Source organism: Poromitra crassiceps (genome assembly GCF_964638095.1).
Source record: "Poromitra crassiceps genome assembly, chromosome: 13".
Classification (NCBI taxonomy): domain Eukaryota; kingdom Metazoa; phylum Chordata; class Actinopteri; order Beryciformes; family Melamphaidae; genus Poromitra; species Poromitra crassiceps.
In genome coordinates, this window is record NC_139644.1 from 8,856,509 (window position 1) to 8,863,269 (window position 6,761).

General features: G+C 45.4%; 1 protein-coding gene across 1 annotated transcript in view; it reads left to right on the forward strand.

Moving 5' to 3' along the window:
- Positions 1-4,357: 4,357 nt before the first annotated feature.
- The window catches only part of LOC310787344 (homeobox protein Hox-B3a-like), a 23,625-nt gene continuing 21,221 nt past the window's right edge, over positions 4,358-6,761 (forward strand). The window contains 2 exon segments of the mRNA XM_083648735.1: positions 4,358-4,433; positions 5,753-5,822. The gene's annotated coding sequence lies outside the window, so the exon portion shown is untranslated.

Consider the following 6,761-nt stretch of genomic DNA (forward strand, 5'->3'; position numbering starts at 1 on the left):
GGTGATGGGAGGGGGGGGGGTATGTGGCAGGTAAATGGGTTTGGAGACATGCGCATTCAGAAAAAAACACCCACAAAGAGGCTTGGACTTGTGGACAGATGAGGCAGAGTGATAGATCCTCCCAACCCAAAACCACATTTTCAACTGCAGCAATAGGCCTATATCAGCCATTCCCAACCTGTGGGCCGTGCAGGCCGGGGCCCACTGGGGGCAGCCGAAGGTATTGCAAGTGGGCCACCAAATCATTTGCAAAACATTACAATAGGGCAGTGGTGGCCCAACGGTTACAGAAGCGAGCTTGTGACCAGAAGGTCGTCGGTTCAATCCCCGGGACCGGCAGGATAAATCTGGGTGGGGAAAGTGAAAAGGCAGCGCTTGCCCCTCCCTCATTACCACCACCGAGGTGTCCTTGAGCAAGGCCCTTAACCCCAACTGCTCCAGTGGAGCTGCTCAGTGGCCAGCAGATCAGACTGTGGTTGTACTGGTCAGCTTCCAGGTGTGAATGTGTGTGTGAATGTGAACAGGGCACTCCTGAAAAAGAGAGCATTGCTCTCAGTGAGCTCCCCCTGTATAAATAAAGGTAAAAAAAAAGAGAGTGATTATTATTACAATTTACTATTATTATGTCATGAAATTTGGCACTGCACTCTGTCGGGTCCCAGGCAGCGCCCCATCAAGTTTATCGGACGAATGTACTTGAGATAAACCACTTTCTGTGTTGCCAGTAGGTGGCGCTATGACTAAGCATGTGTCTGAATTGCTTGAAATCCCCCAATACACTCCGCCGGGTTCTTAGCAGCGTACCCACCAACTTTGAGGTCGATCGGAGGAACGGTTCTCGAGATAAACCACTTTTTGTGTAGCCAGTAGGTGCCGCTATGATTATAGACTTAGGCAATGTTTCGTCATTGACGCTGGGGTAGCTAGCTGGGGGCATGGTCAGGGTGGGGGAAATCCTCCCGTTCTCCCCATTCAGCATAGTTAGCATTTAGCTGCTAGCCCAGCCCAGGCAGACAGGATCGGGGATTCAATAACCTCAGTAAACGCACCTTTAATGTCGAGCTGCAGCACCGTCCTTGTGAGTTAGCCCATTGAGATAAATGGGGGGTTTCCCCCCACCGTCTAGTGTCGCACACCAGCCGTAGTAACATGTTGTGGGTGTTCCCACACAGACCGACTGTATCTATGCGCATGTCAAAAATCTGGCATACTGCACTCCGCCGGGTTCGCAGCAGCGCACTCCTCAAGTTTGAAGTTGATCAGACAAACTGTTCTCGAGATAAACCGTTTTTTTGTGTTGGCAGTAGGTGGCACTATGCTCATGTCCAAAATTCGGCACTGCCCTCCATTAGGTTTCCATAAGCGCACTCGCCGAGTTTTTAAGTCAATCAGAACGGTTCTTGAGATATCTGAAGGACAGACAGACAGACAGACAGACAGACAGACAGACAGACAGACAGAAAGACAGACAGACAGATGGTTCATGCCTTTATTAGATAGATGACAATGCATTTCTCCATTGTTGAATGATACCGTTATTTATAATCAATTAGCCTATTGCAGACAGCCCCTCACTTTTAGTTTCCTGTTTCTGTGTGGTGCTGATGGACAGCTCCTTTCATCGATCAAATAAAATGTGCTGAGAACACATGATTTGACCTCTGTACTGTTTACAGTCAGATGTGGGCCGCAGACATTTTTGAGATTTCCAAGTGCCTCGACTGGGAAAAGGTTGTGAACTGCTGGACTATGTATGAAAACCTGTGCAGGTCATAGCCAGCAAGCCTGTGACCTCACCTGGACAAATGGGATCCACATCCAGAAGCCAAGGGTGCTTCAGTGTCGGAACATCCAGCTACCATCCCAAAAAGATGTGTGACTTTTCATTGGCAAGTTACAGAAAATTAGTAATTAGCTACAGTTACTTCCCTCTCAAAGTAGCCTAATTAGATGACCAGGTATCGCAAAAAGTAGGCTAGTGGAATTACAGTAATGTGTTATTTTAGAAACTGGTTACTCCCAACACTGCTCTGAATCGACAAGAGACTAGAAGTTGGGTTTCATTCATAAAATGTAAACATATTGTCAGGCAAGGCTGCATAATAATGGACATAAACCCCACAGGCTGAATATGATTTCAGAGTAACATTATGACTCACTAGGCGTAGTAGGCCTATTATTAACAGCAATATCCTATAAACACACAGACACTTGTGCTTAGGGCACCTGTTATTATTTAGTGTTGCAGGATAGGAGTGTACTGTAAGCTGAACGGTTACCAACGGCTTCAGTTGTAAAGTCTCTCCCCTCTCTCAGAGTGTGTAAATCCACTCAGTGACAGTGTTATGGATTAATACATAAAACAATGCATTAAAAGCAGATTCCGGAGCTCTTTACCCGCTGGGTGATCGTTAAAGTGCTGAGTTACTGCTGTTCTGTGTCAAAGGTCACCTGAGAGAGAGAGAGAGAGACGCGCGCAGCAGTAGCTACCGCACAGCTCGAGCATGTTGGCCCGGGGTAACCCCGCCCAGAAGCTGAGTAGGCTATCCCAGACGAACAGTGCTGCTAATAAGAGCTATGGAATATAGTTAAAGGATAAGTTCACCCAAAAATGGAAATTCACCCTTATGTCACTCACAGTGGTGTTTTGAGCCCGGTGAAGTATGGTTACAGCAGCAGGTAGTGGGCTTAGCTAACGTAGCTAACACCTATAGCTTTAATTCACAGGTGTGTTTTTGGAGCGCTCTGTAATGCTTCATTGGTAGATTAGTCCCGCCACCTACATCGACAAGCCAATCAGACAGTAGGCCTATCTGTCCAAAATAAAAAGTGCTTGCGTCCAGACCTATATATGAATATGCAAATCCGATGAGGGGCTAGACATCACAGAGTTACAGCATTCTCCTAAGAATTAAATAAAAAAATTAAATAAAAAAAGCCTCATCTGGCGTAATGTGTGCAGGAGCCCTGAGATGCTAAGTTTATACCTTGTTTTTTAGCTGAAATCTTCACTACCCGTGAACTTAAAGTGAAAGTGAAAACAGGCCATAAGCTCACGGCTACAGTGAATATCTCAGCGAATACACGGTGTAAATTACATCTGTTTCAAGTATACGTGTCATCTCAGGGCTTCTGGAGACTTGGATTACACCAGAGGAGCAGATAGGATTGTTTTTTATAATGTTTGAAAGTTGGTCACCATGCACTTCAGTTGTTTAGCAGAATGCTGGGACTCTGTCTCCCTGGAAAACTCCAAGAAGGTTTTGTGGACAAAAAATAAAATAAAAAATCATCCATCCTTCCACCGGCTGCGGGTGAGATGAGTGGATAGGCTAATGACTGATTTTCTGTCAACTGTATCCTTTAATAATCAGTAGGTTAATACAATACATAGGCCTAAACTTCATTTTGTAATGTTATAATGCCTATTCGTATTGCTTGTTGTGTGACCCGCAGGCACATTTGAATGTAAATAAGTTTCAGTTGGATCTAAGGTCACATAACTTTCTATAAGGACATAAAGGAGCATAAAACTTGTAAATTGTGGTGGGGAAAGTTTGGATCCATCTGGCATCCCGTGATAAAGACATGTGGGAGTGTGCACGCGCTGTTATGATGCTGGGAGAAAAAAGTCCCCCCCAATTTGTGTGTGTGTGTGTGTGTGTGTGTGTGTGTGTGTGTGTGTGTGTGTGTGTGTGTGTGTGTGTGTGTGTGTGTGTGTGTGTGTGTGTGCGTGCGTGCGTGCGTGCGTGCGTGCGTGCGTGCGTGCGTGCGTGCGTGTGTGTGTGTGTGAGGCAGTGACGGCACCACCAGACCAGGCAGAGATAAGGGGACCAGAGAGAGAGCGCTGATAGTAAAGTTGGGGTCAAAGCTGTCCAGATCATGTGAAGCTGCATGCAGCGAGAGAGAGGCTTTAAGGCCTTCTGTAAATTATTAACAATATACCCCCCTACTCCCCCCCCCCACACATACACACTTAGCCTAATTTGCATTTAGCTAAATTATGCACGATGATATAGCCTTTGTTGTTGTTGCACAACGAGCAGCAATAGCTTGTTCATCTTTTTTTTTGTCAACCAAAAACAACCATTTCTATTATTTGGTATATTGGCCTGCAGCTCCACTCGCACCCGTGATTTCATCTGAATTCCCCTTCTTTCTCTATAGCTCTCCCTCTCTCTCTCCCTCTCTCCCCCTGCGAAAAACTGGCTCCTCAGCTGTTCTCTCTCTCCTCCCTTTGTCTCGGCCTATGGGCTTAGCTCAGCTGGCTAAAGCTAGTCGGCCGCTTGCATCACTTTCCAGGCAACTTTAGACTAGTCCACTGCTGAATCCTGCTCCTCCAGAGCTCCACATTTAACTGACCCAGGCGGGGGGGAGAGAGAGCCCATCAGCCGGCCCGATGCGATGGGGATGGAGGGCAGCCAGAGCTGTGCGTAAGGAAACAATAAATAACTTTATAGTAGTGGAGTAGTATAGGGTGGTGGCGGGGCTGGTGGAGGTCGGGGGATCCTTGCGTTTGATTTATGTGTTTGGGGGAAGCTGTCACGAGTAGAAACAGAGAAGCCAACGATTTTATTCCACCGCCACTTTAATATCAGCGCGGCTATGCAGCGACATGCACGGACCTCTCCCACAGCTCTCCCCGAGGACAGGGCCTCCTCTCCGGGATGGCTTTCCACATGGGAACATGGACATGCAAACCCATGTGGAAACTCATCCGTGGTGCAGGACAACCTATACCCGGGTTTCGGCTTTAGTGGGCTCGGCTTCTCTTGGATGTTGTTTTCTTGTTGTTGTTCTGGTGGTGGTGGTAGTGGTTGTTGTTGTTGTTGTTGTTTGTTCGTGCTGAATGATGCTCAGGTTATTTATGGTGTGTCTGGTGGAAACAGCTGTTCGCCTTATGGGGCCGCTTCTCCTCTCGTTTACTTTCAATTTATTTCGTTGTGTCGCGGCCGTTTGGTACTCTTAACAAACACTTTAAGCCTGTTGTTTTGAAGTTATTGTTATGGTCGTTATTATTGTTATAATAGCCTACTTGAGCACGTTATGTGAATGCATTGTGTGCCAAATGTTAGGTGGCCACGGTAGGCTATAGGCTGCAACGGGTAGGCTCATATTAATATGATGATAGGCTATTGGTGAATGTTTTTTTTATGTTTCTATTCAAGTGCATTAATTTGTATTTTATATTTTCTGTGGTTTTATGTAGGCATATTCGGGCTCATATAGCCTAAGTTAGCATATATTTTTATTCGTTTATTTTTGTCTCCAAAGCGCGCCAGGCCTGCTTCAGGCCTACAGAGCGCATGCCATGCATGACGGCAAACAATGCACATTATTGCTGCAAATTACAGATTAATTCTCCTGCATTTTCGATCCTTCTTCTCTTCCCCACCCGAGTTTTTTCTCTGTGATTTTGCGGGAGGAAACGTCTTTTTCTGCCCAGACTGATTTCTAAAAGGCTGAGATTAGCTACAGCCGTTTTAAGGCCTAAATATGATAGCCATGCGTAATATGAAGACCGTGATCAATAGCCTACCGTCTCGGATTGTCCGCCCCACGCTGTTATTGCATTTTTTCCAGGATTTCACCGGGAATAATTTAAGGTTAACGATACCTGTCAGCGGCCGCCTCTGTCCCGACCGGTTCGATCAGACTACAAGAGGTGCCGTGCTCTCTATCGGATTTTTACCAAGACCCTCCTTTGATGACATCTCTCTCTTTTCTTGTTTCTCTCTCCTTCATCCTGCAGTTCTTAGGGGCTTTATACTGGAAGCCGTTTTCTTCCATCAAAACAACAGGACATAAGAGCAGGACTATTGGTAAGTCACAACATTTCTGTGTAATTTATTCATATTTCCTATTTTCCTTGGCATGCATGTATCTGCAATGGAATGTTGTGGAATATGTAGAATGTGCTTCTGATGGAAACCCCCGAGCTACTTCTGGTGGCTTTAAAGTAGATGGATTGGACGTTTGGACGGTGATGAAAGCGCATCGAGCTTCAGGTCAATGGAATCCGTTCTAAAAAAAATATTGTAAAAAAAAAAAACGTGGCCGTCGATTTGAAAATAAAGACGTTTCTTTCTGAATTGATGTATTTTGAAGAACGAATGTTTGTCCGTCTGCAACCGTGTAGGCAATCATCTCTGATCTGCTTTAGAGATTATATGGCTTTCGTTATTTCAGAAAATTGGATAACTCAAAGATAAATTATTCGATTGCAGTTAACGTCCTTGCCCTGAAATAAACCGTCTTTGATGTGTTGTAAGTCAGATCCAGTGGTTTGACAAGATATTTTATTGGGACAGTGCACTATACATGTAGCCTAGCTGCAGATATTAAACAGTTTGAGAAATGGCCCCCAATAGCGTGTGTGAAAGTGCACAGATGAATATATGGTGTAGGCCTAATGGAATTGGAGCTTGGAGTTAATAACATAAGATTATTACCCTATTGTATATATTTTTTACAGTAACGGACTGAGAATTGCTCAAATTAGTTCTGTGTGTGCGTGTGTGTGTGTGTGTGTGTGTGTGTGTGTGTGTGTGTGTGTGTGTGTGTGTGTGTGTGTGTGTGTGTGTGTGTGTGTGTGTGTGTGTGTGTGTGTGTGTGAGTGAGTGATGTAATATAATGTAATGACACGTGCTAATGTAATGTATGCCGGTGTGTAGGTGTGAAGGGCGGTGTGATGGCCGCAGGTGTTACATCAGGCCTCATGTAACCAGGGGCAGCTCATAATCTGATATGTAGCCTGAACT